The sequence below is a fragment of the Odocoileus virginianus genome, chromosome 15 (genome assembly GCF_023699985.2).
Source record: "Odocoileus virginianus isolate 20LAN1187 ecotype Illinois chromosome 15, Ovbor_1.2, whole genome shotgun sequence".
In the NCBI taxonomy this organism is placed as follows: Eukaryota; Metazoa; Chordata; class Mammalia; order Artiodactyla; family Cervidae; genus Odocoileus; species Odocoileus virginianus.
Window position 1 is genome coordinate 37,398,642 of NC_069688.1, and position 22,179 is coordinate 37,420,820.

Below are 22,179 nucleotides of genomic sequence, written 5' to 3' on the forward strand. Positions count from 1 at the left end.
TTAAAACTGATAGCACAGAATTCATGGTTTAAAAGAAAAGTATACTCTGAGTTTGGTTAAGAAATTCATTTGTAGATTTATCTTGATTCCTCAGCAAAATGTAAAATGTTAACAAAATATAATTTTATGTTTATTATTTGACTGTAAGTATGATGGCATTAAATTAAATTTGAAATGGTTTCTTCCCTATACAAATAATTACGCTCTTTAACAGAGCACCATTTAATATGATAAAAAAAATAAACACAGGTAAAATAAAATGTGCAAATCAAATATTTCAATGAGAATAATAGACAGCATCCAATGGGTATATGTTCTATATTAGATAAAAATATTTTTTCTGCATGGAGAAATAATTATGTCATCAAATCCTATTTTTAGTACTTGTTATACAAGTCTTATCTTTGAGTGCATTTTTAATAATTTCCCCCATACCACATAAGACAACATTGTTTATCCCAATAAAATTTATATTTTTCCTATATAGTGTGATATGTTATCTTGTCTAGAATATTCTCTAGGTTTTGTATACTCTTTAATATGAATTGACCGCAAGGCATTGATTCTCAGACTCTTAGTATTATTCAGAGAACTAAATGTTCCTCAGTTATTGTTCTTTTATCTAATTATTAAATTAATGATATTTCCAACTATGTAGTTAAGATTATTGAGTATTTCTAAATATATAAATATTTTTATTTGTATTCATTTGTATTTATAATAATTATTTTGGTTATCTTTCATTTTTGAAGGTGCTTACCAATACTTTTGGTCCTTATACTATGCTTAAAATGGAAGATTTTATTTCTCACTTTGCAGCATGCTCTTTCAGTTGTAACTGTCAAGCACTAGCTATCATTTGCTATGTTTTATACAATACTTTATTGTGCTTTGCTACATAGACATAACACACGCACTTATTTCTCCAAAGGATATTAAAAGGATTTTTCCACTAAATGATCCTTCCCATCTATATTGGTTTTATATTACTGCATAATAAATTACCACCATTTAGCAAACTAACACAAGTTATAATCTCATAACCCTATAGATGAGAAGTCTGGGAGGGGTCAGCTGGGTTCTTAGCTCAGATCTCACAAATCTGCAGTCAGGGTGTTGGCTAACACTGTTATTACACCTAAGACCAGGGTCCTATTCCAAGTTTACTAGTTGCTGGTAGAATGTATTTTCTTGCCAGTGGTATGATTAAGGTTCCTATTTCTTACCAGTGACTAATCAGGAGTTTTAGATTTTATAGGCTTCTTGTGGTTCTTTACCACCCAAAGACAGTTTAAAACATGGCTTTCTTCTTACTTAGCTAGAGCCTTTTTCTCACAGTTTCTCTTTAGTTGGTTAAGAAACAAGCCTTATCATATAGCAGTCACATACAGAGAGACTGCCCTGTCAACACGGCCACATAATGTAACCTTTTGAAGGGGGGTAACTATTCCATCATATCCATAGGTTCCACCAGCACTCATGCGGAGGGTGTGGGAATCTTGGAGCCCATCTTAGAATTCTGCCTAGCATATCATGTTGGGAGACTCATTTAGGTAATTGTTCAAAATGGGATAGAAAATACAAGAAGAGAAAGAACAGAAATTAAAAACATGTATTTTATCATTTGAGAACTAACTTTAGCTAAAAAAAGATATGGTTAATGTAGTTTTTATATTTTTTCCCTTCACTTTGGTAAATTGATTTATTTTAGATTAGTAAGTAGCAGATCTCTATATTTTATTGCATAAGTTAAATTTAATTTAATTACAACCTTACAGTATGCTTCAGATATTTTTTAAGATGATTATAATTTAATATGAATTTATTTTGTAAATAGCATATTTTTTTCTTAGTAAGAAATATAAGATAATGGAAAAAAAAACTTACAAGGTCTAGTCATTAAGGCTTACTTAATCATGCAGATGCTGTGAGGCTCATTTCTTCATAATGTGAGTAATATAATACTGATTCTATAAGGTTGTTTGGAAGATCAAGGGAGTTAATGATGCAATATTCAAAGAACAGTGCCTGATACTTAAGTAGCACTCAATAAACATTAGCTAGTATCTTTGCTTTTCTGAGTCTTACCTGATAGCTCAGTCAGTAAAGAATCTACCCCCAGTGCAGGAGACTTGGGTTTGAGCCCTGGATTGTGAAGATCCCCTGGAGAAGGAAATGGCAACCTACTCCAGTATCCTTGCCTGGAAAATCCCATGGACAGAGAAACCTGGTGGGCTGCAGTCCAGGTTGCAAAGAGTCAGGCATGACTGAGAAACTAACACTGAGGAACTGAGGAACTTGCTTTTCTATCATATATATACACACTATTATATATTGATAACATTAATATATATTCATATATGCTATAATGTTTGGTCATGTCATATAAACTCTGAATTTCCACTTTCTCAAAAGGAATAGTATATCTAGCTATTTGTTTTGTCTTTCTTAAAGTGTTGTTCAAATAAGAAAATGGATGTGACAATTTAACCAAGTGTTATTTGGGCTAAAGAAGTTAGGAAATAGATAGGGTTTCCTAGGAATTATAGAGCTGCCAGTGGGGTGATCCATTTTCAGTGTGAACCAAAGGAAGAAATGATAATTTTTACAGACATGTGCTACGCTCCTCCAGGGACAAAGCTCAAACTCCTGACAGGGCTAAGTAATCCATTTAAGAGTTGCAGCTTAGAGCTAACAGGTCAGTGCTAGAGACAGAAACTGGAGAATGACAAGGCAGTCAGTTCAGTCAATTTGAAAAAGACGATGCAATAAAACAATGTCAAGTTTAGTATAGAAATTAATTGAATAATACTTGTTACATAAACATAGACCTTTAAGCAAGCACATAAACAAAAATTCATAAAACATGCACGAAAAATTATAAGGGCTCTGAAATAAAGAACAAGCATCTTTATAAACACACTGTTACTAGAAGAGGTGATGTTGTTGTTCAGTTGCCCAGTCATGTCCAACTCTTTGTGACCCCATGGACTGCATCATGCCAGGCCTCCCTGTCCCTCACCATCTCCGGAGTTGGCCTAAATTCATGCCATCTCATCCTCTCTTATCCTTCTGCCCTTAATCTTACCCAGCATCAGGGACTTCTCCAGTGAGTGTGTTTGTATTAGATAATCAAAATACTGGAGCTTCAGCTTGAGCATCAGTCTTTTCAATAAATATTCAGGGTTGATTTCCCTTAAGACTGACTGGTTTGATCTTGCTTTCCAAAGGACTTTCAGGAGTCTTCTCCAGCACCACAGTGTGAAGGCATATATTCTTTGGCACTCTGCCTAAAGAAAAAGTGATATCTACAATCAAAAGTAACCATATGTGCAAATTGAAAGCTTTTGGTCATTTTGATTAAGTATAATTATTTCTTCTTAGTGACAAAGAAATAACAGAAACTACTAATCCATCTTTAAAAAATCTTATAGTTCTATGTGGATCAAGAAGCAGCAGTTAGAACCCTGTAAGGAACAACTGATTGGTTCAGAATTGAGAAAGGAGTATGACAGGGATTTATGTTGTCACCCTGTTTATTTAAGTTGTATACTGAGCACATCATGAGAAACGGTGGACTGGATGAGTTACAAGCTGGAATCAAGATAGGTGGGAGAAGCATCAGCAACCTCAGATATGGGGATGATACCACTGTAATGGCTTAAAGTAAAGAGAAACTAAAGAATCTCTTGATGAAGGTGAAGGAGGAGAGCAAAAAACTGGCTTAAAATGAAGTATTAGTAAATATAAGATTATGGCATCTGGCCCCATTATTTCATGGCAAATAAAAGGGGAAAATGTGGAGGTAATGACAAATTTTCTCATGTTGGGCTCTAAAATCACTGAAGATAGTGAATACAGCCATGAATTCAGAAGGAGACTGCTTTTTGGCAGGAAAGCTATGACAAACATAGAGAGTATGTTGGAAAGCAGAGATATTATCCTGTTGACAAAGGTCTGTATAGTTAAGACTATGGTCTTCCCAGTGGTCAAGTATGGTTGTGAGAGCTGGACCAAAAAGAAAGTGGAACACCAAAGAATTGATGCCTTCCAACTGTGGTGCTGGAGAAGAGTCCTGAAAGTCCCTTGGACAGCAAGGAGATCAAACCAGTCAATCTTAAAGGAAATAAACCCTGAACACTCATTGAAAGGATTGAGACTGAAGCTGAAGCTCCAGTATTTTGGTCATCTGATGTAAACAGCCAACTCATTGGAAAAGTCCCTGATGCTGGGAAAGTTTGAGGGCAGAAGTATAAGAGGGCATCAAAGGATGAAATGGCTAGATGGCATCCCTGATGCAATGGATATGAATTTGGGCCAACTCCGGGAGATGGTGAGGGACAGGGAGGCCTGGTGTGGTGCAGTCCATGGGGTTGCAAAGAGTTGGACATGACTGGGTGACTGAACAACAAGAACAACATAGATCTGTATTGAGTATTAGTTGCTCAGTTGTGTCCAATTCTTTGTGACCCCATGGACTGCAGCCCACAAGGCTCCTCTGTCCATGGGATTTTCCAGGCAAAGATACTGGAGTGGGTTGCCATTTTGTATCTACAAATTATTAATAACTGCAATGGTTCTGACATCTTACCCTACTTGAAATTTAACCAGTAAACCTGCCACAGTTTCAGGGATGCTGGTAGAAGACACAAAATTGCTGAGCCAGGGACAAAGGACTGTATTATACACAGCAACAGAAATAGGAGTATCAGCAATTATTCGGGTTCAAGGAGCCTCAGTTCTCACAGGACAATGAGAAGAAGGTCAGGTGATGCCCATATACACAGTGGGCTGTGTACAGGAGAGGAACTCTGAGTCTAGGGAAATAGGATTTTATGTAATATTAAGTAAACAGGCCTTTGTTCTGGAGTAAGGTAGTATTTCCATATAGTTGTTGAACAGAGGGAGCTAGTACCTCAGCTTATTACATGTGGAAATATGAGAGGCATCTGGAGTATTGTTTCCCAATGCATGCGTAGAGAGCTCTATCACCACAGCATCTGAATTCAATAAATGTTAGATGATTTTCAATCACATTTAAAAATTCCAAATGAAAGTTATCTTTGTGTATTATTATATGAAGATACTTACATAGATGTATGCTAATCTAAAATTTTAACATTTTTATCAGCTACAGTTAGCATTATTTTTAAAAGCACTTAAGCCACAACATTCTATATATACCTTTGGATAATTTTGTAAATATTATCTGAAAATAATGAGTGCTCTTTCTTTCCTTTTTTTCCATCCTATAAAGGGTGTTTGTTAAACTCTCTTTCAGTAGTGTGGGGTATACCTTCTCCATCATGATTTCAAAAAGACTTCTCTATCTATAATTATTTGTGCAATCGGTCTCCCATTTTTTTCTTTTTTTTATACTATTCTATGTTTGTTTTGTGCTTCCCAGGTGACTCAGTGGTAAAGAATCTGCCTACAATGCAGGAGACACAGGTTCGATCCCTGGGTCAGGAATATTCCCTGGAGAAGGAAATGACAACCCACTCCAGTATTCTTGCCTAGGAAATTTCATGGATAGAGAAGCATGGAGGGCTATAGCCCATGGGGTTGCAAAAGAGTCAGACACAACTCAGTGACTAAATAACAATGTTTGTTTTATACTAGGGTAATACTAGTTCATATGATGCCTTGAGTATATTTTCCTTTTGCAGTTATCACAACATGAATCCCAGATGACTGTAAATAATTAAATTTTAAAATGAGGAAATATAGCAGAATATTATCAGCTCATGGGTGAGGAAAGCTTTCAAAGTTCAAAAGCCAAAAGGAAAATATGTCACTAAGAGAAAAGATTGATAGATTGGATGAAACAAAATTTGAAAGCTGCTGAATAACATAAAAAATCCATTTTATATGAAAAAGCAAAAGAAAATATGAATTTAAAATCTGAAATCTATAGGATATATAGTATACATATATATATATATATATATATATATATATAATATATAACCTGATATCTTCCATAAATTCCAAACTGTCTCATTCCCATGTCTTTCTCAATAAATGGCAACACAATTCAACTGTTTAGGTCCAAAAACTTTGGGATCATGCTTTATCCCTCTCTTATTCTAGCAACTTACATCTAATACAAAGGCAAATATTGAATCAAAATACGTTTTGAATCTTACCATTTCTCACCATCTTAACTACTAGTAACCTAGAGCCCTAACAACTATCATCTCTCCCCGGATCAATTAGACTACTACATCATACTCTTATCTGCTTTCCTAGCTTTCTCTCTTGCCTTCCCAACATCTGTGTATTCTACAACAATAGTCCTTAACATTTCCTTACACAAAAATTGCTTATGACACTTCTGTTTATATCCAATTGTCAGAATATAGTCACATGAAACTTGGCTGCACTGGGGGCTGGGGTATGCAGTCTTTTATCCAGGATGTTAATATATCCAGTTAAAAACTGTACTGCTATGATTGAAAAGTATAGACGCTAACAGAGAACAACCAATGGCCTCTGCCACAGTGTCAGAATATGGAAGCGCATATAGTCTCTTTTCCCCACAGACGGATTATTCATAGTTTATTTCAACATACCTATTCCAGTTTTTTTTTCTACTACTATTTCTTGTGCTTACAGTTTTATTGAGATATAATTGACATGCAGTACTATAGATTTGTTGCTGCTGCTGCTGCTAAGTCGCTCCAGTCATGTCTGACTCTTCGCGACCCCAAGGACTGCAGCCTACCTGGCTCCTCTGTCCATGGGAATCTCCAGGCAAGAGGACTGGAGTGGGGTGCCATTGCCTTCTCCGACTATAGGTTTGGGGCTTCCCCAGTGACTCAGCAGGTAAAGAATCCACTTACAATGCAGGAGATACTGGGTTCAATCCCTGGGTGGGGAAGATACTCTTAGGAGGGCATGGCAATCCACTCAGGTATTACTGCTTGGAGAATTCCACGGACAGAGGAGCCTGGAGGGCCCCAGGCCATGGGGTTACAAAGAGTTAGACATGAATGAAGTGACTGAGGACAGCACAGCACAGCAACTGTATAAGTTTATGCATAATGATTTGACTTGCATACATTATGAAATAATTACCACAATAAGTTTAGATACAAAATTTAAAGAATAGAAAAATATAATTTATCCTTGTCATGAGAACTCTTTATAAAGACAAAAATATTGTGGTTCTATCAATAAACAAGGCATGGAATACAGTCTGACCTATTTACTAATGCTTTCCAAATAATATAAGCACCTATGAGTTCTTGAAGTTATATTGTGTTTGTTCATGCATGCTCAGTTGCGTCCAATTCTTTGTGACCCCATGGACTGTAGCCTGCCTGGCTCCACTGTCCATGGGATTTTCCAGCAAGAATACTGGCATGCATGCATGTGTGCTAAGTCGCTTCAGTCATGTCTGACTCTTTGAGACCCTATGGACTATATAGCTCGCCAGGCTCTTCTGTTCATGAGACTGCCATTCCCTCCTCCAGGGGATCTTCCTGAACCCAGGATGGAACCAGCATCCCCTGCATTGCAGGCAAATTCTCTATTGCTGATCTACTGGGGAAGCCCCAAGAATACTGGAGTGGGTTGTTATTTCCTCCTTGGGGGATCTTTTCGACCCAGGGATTGACCATGTGTCTCCTGTGTCTCCTAAACCAGCAGGGAGATTCTTTATAGCTGAACCACCTAGGAAGTCCCATATTAGGTATTGGAAAACCTTAAATATGGCTCTCAGGCTGCTTTTGATTTGGTGCAGGAAAAAGAAAGAGAGAAAGGCAACTAATATCCTAACAGTCTACAAAAGTATTTTAAAAGTCAGATAAATATTGTTCTCATCTACAGATAAAGAAAAACACAACTAACTTAAAGATAGCAATACACTGGAGCTGGCTCAGAGGACATCAGTTTCTTTCTTCAGTTGTTTCTCCTGAAATTTTCTTGTCCCTAGATTTACTAGTAGCATGTAGGACTTTCATGTAGTACATTTCTCCTGATTTGGATAATTGCATATTTTGACATATTCATTTAGGATAGTAAATATTTATTTTAGACAAAGAATCAGAGACTTAACAACATGCTCTCTGCAAAAATTAATTATTTTGTTTTCTTTTTTAAATTGATATCTTATTAACACACTATAAAATAAACAGTAAAAATATACAATTAAGACATTAAAAGTGAAACACTTTTAATTTATAAACTAATTCCTATATATTATTGTAACTAATTTTTTTATGAAACACATTTAGAGGTAAAATTACACATAAACACTTCTTTAAAATGATAAAATCTTTGTATTTTTAGTTTTAAAACCACTATAGTTTCAGTAGTTTTTATGGCATATATTCTGATTTTGATATTATGGCCTCCCCCCATTAGTAGGGCTAAACATGGTACTTTTCCAAACACCATGCCTTCATGCAAATGGCATTTAAAACATCATCACTGAATGAATACTTGGATAGGTAAATAAATGAGAGCCAACTATGATCCATGATGGCTTTAATATTGTGTGTTATTATAAAATAAATATGATCTGAATTATTGGATCTTAAAGGATGCCTAAAAGTTTCAGGTAAATGAGAATTCTCAGGATTTCCACTCTCTTTATTTTTACTTCTTTTATTTAAAAATAATGAGGATGTTGTCTCCATTTTTGACAAATAGAACTTCAATTATGCCTCACCATCTTTGGCCAGATGATGAGTATTATTATTTAATGTTGTAAGGGTAAATCTAAATCCAAACTTAAAACTCTTAGAAGAATATAATAGCCTTTCTCATAGACAAATTCATTTTTATGTTAATGGGGTATTTTGTTGAAACTAATGGATCATTAGTTTCCTGTGGATAGAAGATTCTGGAAGCAGCCTTCACAAATGATTTGAACTTAAATGTGATGTTTGAACATTATTATCTGTATTTATGGTAGCTTTATAAAATTTGAAGTGAATTATGGAATGCTGGAACTAGCTATATGCTGGGAACATTTTCAGTGAATGTGTATCTAGAGCTTTTACAATTTACTTAATCTTTTGAGTTCAGGTTTCAATCTTTTTCCTTAAATGGCTAAAATTAAAAAGGATTCTGAAATATTTTCTATATTTCAACTTTAATTTTCCAGTTGTACTCTAAGAATATTCAGAAAATTCAAGGAGATTGAAATGATTAGAGTTAGCTTTCATTTATTTTTTCTCATTAGATGAAAATAGGAACACAGGCTAGTAAATCTCCTCAGTTTTCTGGCTGAAAATTAAGAAAACAATATTTAATTTATTAATAAATATGATTCCAATTAAACTAACTTTTTTTAGCCCTTATGCAGTTTGATCAAGGAGAAAGCTCACTGAAATTCCACAGACATTTGAAAAGTTCACTAGACAGTCAATGGCATGCACATACTTACATCGGAAAATTTTTAAAATAATTTAACAGTCAGACTAGATAGTAGAGGCCCTGCCCCTAACAAATGTCATGATCCTCAAAACATTAAATGTTTCTCACCTTCAGAGGTAAAAAAGGAAACCTAACTAAATGCTTTCAAAAATTTCCTCCAGATATTAACTTCTATGAACTTTAACAGTAAGGAGAAGAGATGTAGATTAATTTTTTCCAGCTTTATTGGGATCTGATTGACAAATAAAAATTATATGTATTTAAGGTCTATAATTGGATATTTAAATATACATATACATTGTGAAACGAGTACCACATTCTAGCTAATAAACATAGCCATCATGGAAAGGTAAATTATTTCATGTGCCAAACTTTTTGGAAAAGATGGGATAAAAGTGTTGTGGGATGGAGGAGTTTGTTCACTTTAAAAGGAATACTGGACAACTTCAAGAAATCGTAAGTGTTTAGTCATAGTGGGTAACAACAGCATAAAGAGGAGAAGGATCCAAAGCAAAAATCAAGCTATCACTCAGTAGACAGGTTGGAAAATGTATATGTGAAGTCAAGTCTGTGGACAATCACATCACAACTGCATCCTATTTAGGATATTTTGTTTTCCGAATAGCTGTGTCAGTTTGGGCATCTGCAGGTCAAAAGTGGGTGAAGTATAAGGAAAGGTATGATATCTAACTGTAGAGAAACAGGTCATGTCAGGTATAAGGAAAGAATAGAAACTTACTTATTTTTATTTCTTAAACTTCAGTTTATTGAGGTAAAATTGACAAAATTTTAAGAATATCTAACAATTATATCTTAAATTAATTCCCAAATTAATAAGAATTACATCTTATATTATATCTTAAATTAATTCTTAAAAATATCTTAAATTATATCTGGAAGAAAAGTCATGTAACTATATCCTAGGATAAGAGGCAGGGTGGTACATAAACTAGCAAAGCAATGACATAAATTTTAGTCTGCACACAAGAGCTAAATGTACTTCCTATCTTTCTTCATGTATTAGAATAAGTTTTAGATGGCCTAGTTTGCTTCAGTTGAAAAATAATGCTTTCAGAACGTGATGCAGGATCAAAACCCATGAAAATCTCTCACAGAGAGGAAGAGATGAGGTAAAGAGAAAAGAGTTGAATGAAGAGCAAATGGACCATTTAAAGTAGAAGAAAAATACAAAATAGTAGGATATGATTAAATATTCTCATGTGAAACTGTTTTAAAGTTAGAAAGTGAGGTAGAAGGAAAATGGAGAATTACATAATGGTGAAGCACAAAAGAAAAAATAACCTTAAAATTGATTTTAAGGCAGAAGAAGAGTATCAATTGTCCTTGGCTAATAACAATATTAAGCACTATATATACCATTACTTCATGGAAAATGAAGGGGAAAAGGTGGAAGTAATGACAGATTTCCTCTTCCTGGGCTCTAAAATTACTGCAGATAGTGACAGCAGCCATAAAACCAGAAGAGACTGCTTCTTGGCTGGAAAGCCACAACAAACCTGGATAGTGCGTTGTAAAGCAGAGACATACTCTGACGACAAAGATCCATATAGTCAAGACTGTGGTCTTTCCAGTGGTCACATATGGTTGTGAGAGCTGGAATGAAAAGGCAGAGCATCAGAGAATTGATGCCTTTGAACTGTGATTCAAAGGCTGGAGAAAGTCCCTTGGACAGCAAGCAGATCAAAGCAGCCAATCTTAAGGGAAATCAACCTTGAATCATTGGAAGAACTGATGCTGAAGCTGAAGCTCCAGTATTTCGGTCATTTGATGCAAATAGCTGATTCACTGGAGAAGTCCCTGATGCTGAGAAAGATTGAGGGCAGAAGGACAAGAGGGCATCAGAGGATGAGATGACTGGATGGCATCACTGATGCAACAGACACGAACTTGGGCAAACTTTGGGAGATGGTGAGGGACAGGGAGGCCTGGCATGCTGCAGTCCATGGGGTCACAAAGAGTCAAATAGGATTGGGAGACTGAACAACAACAACATATACCAATGGAGAGATGATAGAACAAAACGGAAAGTTTGACAAGGAATTCATATTAAAAAATAGATTAATTTTTAATGTCTTCAGCAATTCATATTGAAAGAGTCACTGAATTATCAGGTGCATCATGCCAGGAGCAGTGTAAGTCCTAGTTTGGGAAATCTGACATAATAAGTTTGGCCTATGTTTTGGTTTAGTTCATATCTGGGTTTACATTCTGTGCTTTGCTTTTAGTTTAACATCCATAATATTGATCTGTGTTCTAGTTACGAGAACTAAGTTCCTATTCTATTGTGAGTCAAACTGAACATTTTTTTCTTATGCCCGAGTTAATTCTCTCTTATGCCCTTTTCAATTCTCTATTTACATGTCTGCCTTGATTTTTTTTTTTACTACTTAGGGCTTCCATAATATTTTGATACATTATAAGGAGTTAGTGTCAAAATCAGGTACTGGTCTTTGTTTTTTTTTTGGTCTGTCCACCAATCTTTGGGATTCTTAATCTGCAGTATATCACTATGTGATGTTTATGGTTTTAAAAAACAGAACCTAGCAATTTAATAAAACATTTACTTTGAAATGTAATAAATTTCTGTTAGAGGCTTTCCCCAAATTTATGATTTTAGTATACAGATGAAAATTTGCTAGTCATAGAAGAGAATATCATGGAGAGTAGACAAAATTTAAAGAGATGAAAATGGTGGGTTTGTTTTTTTTTGCTTTGCCTTTTTTGAGTTTGAGTTTGTGGTAGAACATTCTATCTGTATAGAAACAGACATATTTGCAAGTTTTCTGAATGTGAAATATTGAAGAAAGGAAAAGAAGGTGAAAAATAAAGATTTTCATAAAATTAGAAAAAAATCAGAGGTCTAAATTGACACGTGTTTAGTATTTTTCCATATAATTTCAACTTCCTGTGTGTATACACATAAAACATAGAATTTTTAATCTTTTGTGGACCATTGTTTGTTATTGGTGATATATAAGCAGATCCATAAGGAGTGACACTTGCTGTGAAAACCAATGTTCCAGACATTGGTTTATAGTTTATGAGCATTGATTCCATCAGGGAGAAATTGGACAATATTGATTTTGACAAGTGGACAGAGTCAGAAAAGAAAAGACAATTAAGACGTAAGGAATTTGAAGAAATTAGAAACACAGCTTTCAAGAAGTCATGAATATTCTTTGGAAAGTTTGTCACAGTTTTAAGGATTTGTCTTTGTCTCAGATATAATAACATCAGTATGAAAGAAGATAAGAAGAGTAAATTGCACTTTATGGTATCTGTGAGACATTTAATTATAATATTTGAACATAATATATGAGTGCTGATTAAATACCAAATTTCTCTGAAGGAGTTATTTGGTCAAACCATGCCTGAATTATTTTATGTACACACTTAGGAAATTCATGGCAGTTCTGAGGGAAAAGTATGGCATTTATTTTTAGATTTTTATGAAGATATGAAACATCTATTAAATGAACCAGGGCAATGGTCAGATTATAGGGAAATGAGGTCACTAAAACTGATGAATTTAAACTTTTAATTTCCTGACAAATCTCTAGCATGGAGGTCAAAAATAATTTTGATTTCTGGATATTAGATTATTTTAGTTATTTAAACTAGTACCTTTATAATAGGTTATTTAACATAGCTAAAAGATGGAAATCCCAAAGCAAATACCAACTTAGGAATTTATTTTTACATATAAGACACTACATATAAGAACACTCTTTTTTAAGTAATGAAGAAGGTGTTTTCTTTTAAAACAAAAAAGTGAGAGTTAAGGAGAAAGAAAGCTATGTATTTCATATTACTCTTCTCCAGACTTAAAAATTCTGAGTACTCAGTTGGAGGCTTAGGTCACAGTCTAGAGTGAAGGGCTAGAACAGTTTAATTAATTCAGTTTGAATTTATCCTCAAATTTACTTTCATCTATGGATAATCACGATTGTGTGATTACTCACCTAGAGCCAAACATCCTGGAATGTGAAGTCAAGTGGGCCTTAGGAAGCATTACTACGAACAAAGCTAGTGGAGGTGATAGAATTCCAGTTGAGTTACTTCAAATCCTAAAAGATGATTCTGTGAAATTGTTGCACTCAATAGGCCAGCCAATTTGGAAAACTCAGCAGTGGCCACAGGACTGGAAAAGGTCAGTTTTCATTCCAATCCCAAAGAAAGACAATGCCAAGGAATGTGCAAACTACTGCACAACTGCACTCAGCTCACTCATTAATAAAGTAATGCTCAAAATTCTCCAAGCCAGGCTTCAGGAATATGTGAACCATAAACTTCCAGATGTTCAAGCTGGTTTTAGAAAAGCCCAAGGAACCTGAAATCAAATTGCCAACATTCTCTGGATCATCGAAAAAGCAAGAGAGTTCCAGAAACACATCTATTTCTGTTTTATTGACTATGCCTAAGCCTTTGACTGTGTGGATCACAATAAACTGTGGAAAATTCTGAAAGAGATGGGAACACCAGACCACCTGACCTGCTTCTTAAAAAACTGTATGCAGGTCAGGAAGCAACAGTTAGAACTGGACATGGAACAACAGACTGGTTCCAAATAGGAAAAGGAGTACATATAAGCAGGGTATATTTTCACCCTGCTTATTTAACTTATATGCAGAGTACATCATGAGAAACACTGGGCTGGAAGAAGCACAAGCTGGAATCAAGATTGCTGGGAGAAATATCAATAACCTCAGATATGCAGATGACACCACCCTTATGTCAGAAAGCAAAGAAGAACTAAAGAGCCTCTTGATGAAAGTGAAAGAGGAGAATGAAAAAGTTGGCTTAAAGCTCAACATTCAGAAAACTAAGATCATGGCATCCGGTCCCATCACTTCATGACAAACAGATGGAGAAACAGTGGAAACAGTGTCAGACTTTATACTTTTGGGCTCCAAAATCACTGCAGATGGTGATTGCAGCCATGAAATTAAAAGACGCTTACTCCTTGGAAGGAAAGTTATGACCAACCTAAACAGCGCATTAAAAAGCAGAGACATTACTTTGTCAACAAAGGTCCCTCTAGTCAAGGCTATGGTTGTGGTTTTTATTTTTTTTTAAGGCTATGGTTTTTCCAGTGGTCATGTATGGATGTGAGAGTTGGACTATAAAGAAAGCTGCACAGAATTGGTGCACAGAAAAACACAGAAGAATTGGTGCTTTAGAACTGTGGTGTTGGAGAAGACTTTGGGAGTCTCTTGGACTGCCAGGAGATCCAACCAGTCCATCCTAAAGGAAATCAGCCCTGGGTGTTCATTGGAAGGACTGATGTTGAAGCTGAAACTCCAATAGTTTGGCCACCTGATGTGAAGAGCTGACTCATTTGAAAAGACCCTGATGTTGGGAAATATTGAAGGCAGGAGGAGAAGGGGACGACAGAGGATGAGATGGTTAGATGGCATCACTGACTCAATGGACATGAGTTTCGGTAAACTCCAGGAGTTGGTGATGGACAAGGAGGCCTGGCATTTTGCGGTCCATGGGGTCGTAAAGAGTTGGACACCACTGAGAGACTGAACTGAACTGAACTGATGGCATAATTTGTGATTTTTACTGTTTCTGTCTCTCCATTATCACATCTATCATAAGTACACTATCATTTTCATAAGGCCACTGATAACCAAAGAAATAATTGGCTGGTTATTTACAAAGGCTATCCATTTATAGACTTACAAATAATGCAAGTTCCATAAGGTAATAAGCACTCTAAGTCATTGTTAATTCTCAATCACATTTTGAACACAGTAGATACTGAAACACTCTATTTATTCTTCATTACTCTTCTATAAGGGTTTCCCAGGTGGCGCTAGTGGTAAAGAACCCTCCAGCCAATGCAGGAGACATAAAAGAGACCCAGGTTTTACCCCTGGGTCAGGAAGATTTCCCTTGAAGCGGGCATAGAAACCCACTCCAGTATTCTTGGCTGGAGAATCCCATGGACAGAGGAACCTGGCAGGCTACAGTCCATAGGGTTGGCAAAGAGTCAGTCACAACTGAAGTAACTTAGGATGTACTCTTGTAAACAGTATTAAAAGAAAAATACCTTGTTAGCTTAATTCCCAGCTGGTAGCCCCTCTACAAGGCTACTATTTTACATTTTCCTGAGGTTATATAATTTCTATTTTATTTTTTTAACACCCAGTTGTGCCCATGTTAAATATGGCTATTTTCTCTGTTAGTTGGAAGTCAATTTATTTTTGCCATGATGGTATAAGCTTGTTACAGTAAAAGACTATTAAACTCTGTGATATTTGGCAGTTCCCATTTGACACTTCCATGCTCCTTATCTGTCTATAATATTCATCTATCTAAAAAAAAAAAACACTGAATGCATTCTCTGCATGCTTTTTTTCTATATTTACTTTATCAAATGTATTGTCTGCATTTTTTTCAATATTTATTTCATCAAATGACTGATATTTGGGGGGTTATATAGCTCAGAGGTAGAGCATTTGACTGTAAGGGATTGATGTGTTTGATCCTATCCCTACCACCTTCCTTCAACTCTGCCATCTATATATACTCTCTCTTCCTTTAGGTCCAAACTCTGTGTATGTGGGTACTTTAAAAATGCACATTTGTTTGTGCCACCTTAAAGTTTAAATTATCAATGGTTTCCCATGAGTTTCAGCATTAAAACCAAAAATACTTAAGTTGACTTGAAATTCCCTATAAAATCTGTTTATTGTGAGCTGATTTTCTTCTCCAGCTTCCTACAGTATATCTGTTTCTCTCTTTTTTGTAGTTCTCTTGAAACAACCACATTCCCTTCAGTGTCATACTTGTGTTACACTTGTTGTAACACTGTTATATTTGTTATACTCACCTTAATAACCACCAGGTCAGGTCCTTAACTGTATATCTCTCTTTGTTTTTAATATATTAAATTTAAATACTGTTATAGACCCTCCATTTCAGTGATAGGCAGAATCTAAATTTTGGAATTTTTATCTGATCTCCATTACCAGTTGCAGGAGAGTTGGGTGAGGATGTCAGAAAGGAGAGTTGGGTGAGGATGTCAGAAAGGAATGCTCAGGAATACAATTATGTCTAATCATCCTTTGCTGCTCTCTGACATTCTCTGACACCAGGCCAGGAAACTGCTATTCTTGTCTGTTTTACTTTCCTCTTGTATCCCTAGTACCTAAGAAGAGTGCATAGCATAGGGCCTAATATGTAGTTATTTATTGAATTAGTAAAAGTGTTTATGCTTATTGATTAAGTTCTTCTACTCTTTAAGCTAAACCCACACCTCAATTATTCTGTTTCTGCATAGGCAGATAAAAGAATAACCCTGTTTCCTGGTGGGTCACTGGCTCACACTTCCTATAAACTGGTTTTTAAATTACTGCTTTCTTTCTTCAATACAATTGTCATAGATTAGTTCTGCTTTTTCTAGCAACAAGACCCATAATTACTGTAAGTATTGTTATTTTTTAATTGCTAAGTTGTGTCTGACTCTTTTGCAGCCCCATGGACTGTAGCCTATCAGACTCCTCTGTCCATGGAATTTCCACATCAAATACTTTAAAGCCTAGGAAAATAATGCAACTGGGCAACAGTAAAGTCATTGGGTAATGAGAGGATTCACATATAACATATAAAGGCAGTCAAATTCATTTTGAAAATGCTCTTCCAAACAAACATCTTCATACCAAAATCCATATATCTACCACCAGATTTTCACTGTTGAATAGGCTTGCTAGCCTGCTAGTATAGATATTTTTACCTTAATGTAATTTGATTTAAAAAATAGAAAAATAAAACACAATTCAACTAGATTATTTCTAGTGTATTCCCTGTTTCAATAAATATCTAATACTTAGGGGGAGTCATAAGAAACTCTTAGATGGTGAAAGGTCTCAGCAGGTCTCTAAGGTAAACTGTCCAAAAGATTATCTTACCTAATATTAAATGGGACCTTACATTTCAAATATTTCCAAGCCAAACACTCACTGTCCTTAGCTCAACTGTCTAAGATTTTACCATTTTCACAGGGTATACCTTAATACACAATATGAATAACTTGTTCCTTTTATTCTAACGAGGTCAGTTAAGCTCACATTTTCAGCAACTGCAGCTACATTTATTTTATTTTTTTCAGAGTGTTAAAATTTTTATACTAAGGCAGTTTTTAAAGAGAAGTATTAGATTTACAGCAAAATTAAGGGTAAGCTACAGAGACTTTCCTCAAACCCCCTACTTTTTAAACAATTTTAAAATATTTTAAATATTGTACCACATTAAAAATAATTATGCTTAACAATTCATTTTCTCAACATGGAGATACATAAACAGTAGGAATCCAAAACATTAAAACAAATTAGAATTAATTTTAATCTAAATTAATTTCCAAATTATTATCTTTATAATATGGTACATATGAAGTAGAAATATTATGCTTTGTCACTATTTTCAAGCATGTGTACAGCACATTTCCTGAAGATCCCAGTTCAAAACAGCAACCAAGCGCTTCATTATTTCATCACCACTTAGGAGACATACATTTTTAATAAATCAGCTAATTCATAGGTCAAAATAATAATACTAGAACAAATTAGATTTCTGAAATTTTATTCTGTGAATGTCTCCCAAGATTCAAATGCAATGTGGTTCCCTACTTAATTATAGTTCTAAATGTCTTTATTTTTTTTTTTTTTTGACAGTTTGAAAATTTTTTTTTTTTTCCCATTTATTTTTATTAGTTGGAGGCTAATTACTTTACATCATTACAGTAGTTTTTGTCATACATTGAAATGAATTAGCCATGGATTTACATGTATTCCCCATCAAATCATGATTCTGCCTATTGCCTTAATCTCCCACATTTTCAGATAGATGTAAAAGATAATATGACTTACTTAAGAAGAGTCCAGTCATTTGTAAGAGGTAGAAATTTTACCATAGGTTTTATTATATTTCAATTATATCATTGGTTAATATTACAAAACATTAATGTACAACTCTCCCAATATAACTGCTATTGTTTTAATCCTTTTATATTACTAACAGAAGGTATAAAATTATATGCATTGCTAGTAAGTTAAAAACTTGTCTCTATTACAGGGAGGTAACAATCCAATGTGGTAATATTAAATTCATAAAGAATAAGCCCAAAATCATGATAAATGGGGCTTATGGAAATTTTCTTCTCATAAAAGCAGCCAGACACTGAAAAAAATTTTTTTCAGCATTCCAAAATTAATCAAAAGCTTGCAGCAATCTAGGAATGTTTATTCAAGGAAAATGGTTTAATAACTTTGTAATGGATTTTGTTGTTTCTGTCTCCCCTCCCTTTTCAGATGTGTAATAGCCTTGAAAACTAGCAGTCCCACTACCACAGGACTAGCTACCTAACAGATACTGAAAAGGGCAGATCAGGTTTGAAGTCCGTCAGAAAGTTCCATCCGTGGACAACTGTCACTAACTGGTATCATTTCTTACAGCAGCTGTCAGCTGCTGTAAGAAATGATACCAGTTAGTACAGACAAGAGTTTGACCAAAAACATCTCACCTAGGGAATGAGATATCCATCGAAGGCTTTAAAAACATGTAGCATATTCCCAGTAACTTTAAAAGACTACATGCGTGTGCAGGGCTATGTTCATGCCCAGGAAAAGATCTGCGAAAACATGGAACTGACTTACAACTCTCTCTGAGCAGGAAGTGAAGGTGGAAGCAAAGTTGCAAATTGCAGGACCCTTGCTTGTGTGCCCCAGCAAACAAACAGAGCCTCTTAGGAAATGTCAAAGATATACTGGTTCAAGGCATTAAAAAACAAACAAACAAAAAGAAACACCATCTAATCATTTGTCAGGTGCTGGACTAACTGAGCAGAGTTCAGTGGCTATACACAACAGGGGATAGGGATGAAGTAAACTAACCAAACAAGAAGTAAACACTACATCAAATAGCCACAACACACCCACTGGGAAAAAGAGTCTGATTTCTAGAGAAGAATATCATGGTCAAATGATTTTTGTCTAGTTTTCAACAAAAAGCTACAAAATATTCAAAGAAATAGTAAAGTATAGCACATAAACTGGGGAAAAAAAAACTCAATAGAACCATAGCTGATAAAGCCCATTTACTTGAAGTACTAACCAGGGACTTTGTCAGGTACTATACAAATACTTAAGGGGTAAAGAAAATTATACCCAAAGAAATAAAGAGAAGTATGAGAATGATCTCTCACCAAATAGAAAGCAGCAGTAAAGAGAAATATTAAAAAGAATCAGAATAGAAATTCTGAAGTTGAAAAGTACAACTGAAATGAAAAATTTCACTAGAGAGGCTTACCAGCAGATTTAAGTTGACAGAAGACAGAATTAATCAACTAAAAGATGGATCAATTGAGATTATACAGTCTGAGAACCAGAAAGAGAAATGAATAAATAGTATCTCAGAGATAAATAACACATAATCAAATGTAAATCTAAATCATAACAGGAATCTTAAAAAGAGAAGAGAAAGAGGGATAGAAAGAATATTTGAATAAATAATGGGGAAAACAGCTTCCTAAGTAAATACATTCCTAGGTAAATCAAAACTGAGACAATTTGTCATGAGCAGTATTATCTCACAGGAATATTAAAGGAAGTCCTCCAGGTTGAAAAAAAAATTACATTAGAACGTATCTCAAATCCACACAATCAAGTAGAAAGTGTCACTAAAGCTCATTATATACTTAATACAAAATACAGTATAAATGTATTTTTGTTTGATATTCTTTTATTTTCCTATCTGAATTTAAAAACACAACTGTATAAAGCAATAATTATAAAACTGTTGATAAGCTTATAATGTATGAATATGTATTTATATGACAATAATAGTGAAAAGGAGAGTAGAGAAAAGGAAACTTTATTGAAGAACATCTTTTATATAATAAAGAAAATAAATTGTATTAATCCTAATTAAATTAAGTTGATGTTTTCTTATTCTGCAAAAAGCACTAAAAAAATCTTCGAAATATAAAGTAAAATTTAAAAAAGGAATTAAAATGGTACATTAAAAAACATGTTTATCACAAAAGAAAGCAGTAATGGTAGACTAGAGGAATGATGTAAATGATATGGAAAATAAGCATTAAAGTGGCAGACAAAGACTAACTTCTCAGTAATTACATTAAACATAAATGGATTAAACACTCCAAGAGGCAAATTTTGGCAGAATGATTAAAAATATGATTCAACTATATGCCATCTACAAGAGACAACTAGGACAAATATAAGAGAATAGAAAAATAAATGCTATGCAAACAGTAACAAAATGAGACCAAGAATGGCTGTACTAATATCAGACAAAATGAAACTTAAGACAAAAATGTTACTATAGTGAAGGGACATTTTATAATGAAAAAGGGCCATTGCATCAGACTTAACAAATAGAAATGTACATGCACCTAAGAAACGATTCCAAAACTACAGGAAGCAAACTGACAGAAGTGAAGGGAAAAATGGATGAGTTGACAATAGTTTGTGACTTCAATGTCCCATTTTCAACAATGGATAGACCAATTACACAAAAAGTGAATAATGAAATAGAATACTTGAGCAATATTATACAGCAATTAGACTTGATAGATATGTATGGAACACTCTAACCAATGACAGAAGATAAAAATCATTTCAGAGATAAACCTTTACACTTATGATCAATTCAAGAAGGGTGACAAGACGGTTAAATGAGGAAAGAATAGCCTTTTCAAAAATGGCGTTAGGACAACTGGATAGCCATATTCAAAAAAATGAAGTTTGATTATTACCTCACACTGTACTGTACACAAAATTAAAACAAAATGGATTATAGACCTAACTGTAAGACTAAAACAACAAAACTCTTAGAGGAAAATGGGAGTAAATATCATAGACTTTGGGTTAGACACTATGTTATTATATACGACCCCCAAAGTATAAGCACTTGTATCTTAGATTAAATAAGAAGTTCTTATAACTCAACAATAAAAATGCAAATAACCCAATTTTGAGGTGGGCAAAGTTTTCCATAGTCATTCTATAAAGAAGGTATTAAAGTAAACAATGTGCTGTGCTGTGCTTAGTCACTCTTTGAGACCCCATGGACTGTAGCCTGCCAGGCTCCTTCTGTCCATGGGGATTCTCCAGTCAAAAATACTGGAGGCCATGCCCTCCTCCAGAGGATCTCCCCAACCCAGGGATTGAACCCAGATCTCCCGCATTGCGGGCAAATTCTTTACCAGCTGAGCCACAAGGGAAGCCCAAGAATAGTGGAGTGCATAGCCTGTCCCTTCTCCAGGGGATCTTCCTGACCCAGGAATCAAACTGGGGTCTCCTGCATTGCAAGCAGATTCTTTCTCAACTGAGCTATGAGGGAAGCCCTTTTAAAGGGATGTACATAATGTGAATTATTTCTCAATGAAGGTGTTATTTAAAAAGGAAGCTGTGGATAAGTAATTTTATATCAAATATATTTTTTCCTTCTTCAGCCCCAGGTAGAAGTTAATATATATTACCTCTGTGATTTATAGAAATAAAGAAATATGCAAAAAAATTGAAAGCAACAAAATAAAATAAAAATATACAAACTAAGATCACTTTAATCACCTTTAAAATTAACACAATCTATTACAGAAGTTGGTGATGGACAGGGAGGCCTGGTGTGCTGCAGTCCATGGGGTCAGAAAGAGTCGGACATGACTGAGTGACTGAACTGAACTGAATTATAGGTTCCAGCAAATTTGTCTTTTATGTTTGAGTAGCACACATTTTTAAATAG

At 34.8% G+C, this 22,179-nt stretch overlaps 1 protein-coding gene across 5 annotated transcripts in view; it reads left to right on the top strand.

Moving 5' to 3' along the window:
• Positions 1 to 22,179, top strand: part of CSMD3 (CUB and Sushi multiple domains 3) — a 1,331,483-nt gene that overhangs the window by 210,644 nt on the left and 1,098,660 nt on the right. The window lies entirely within an intron of this gene.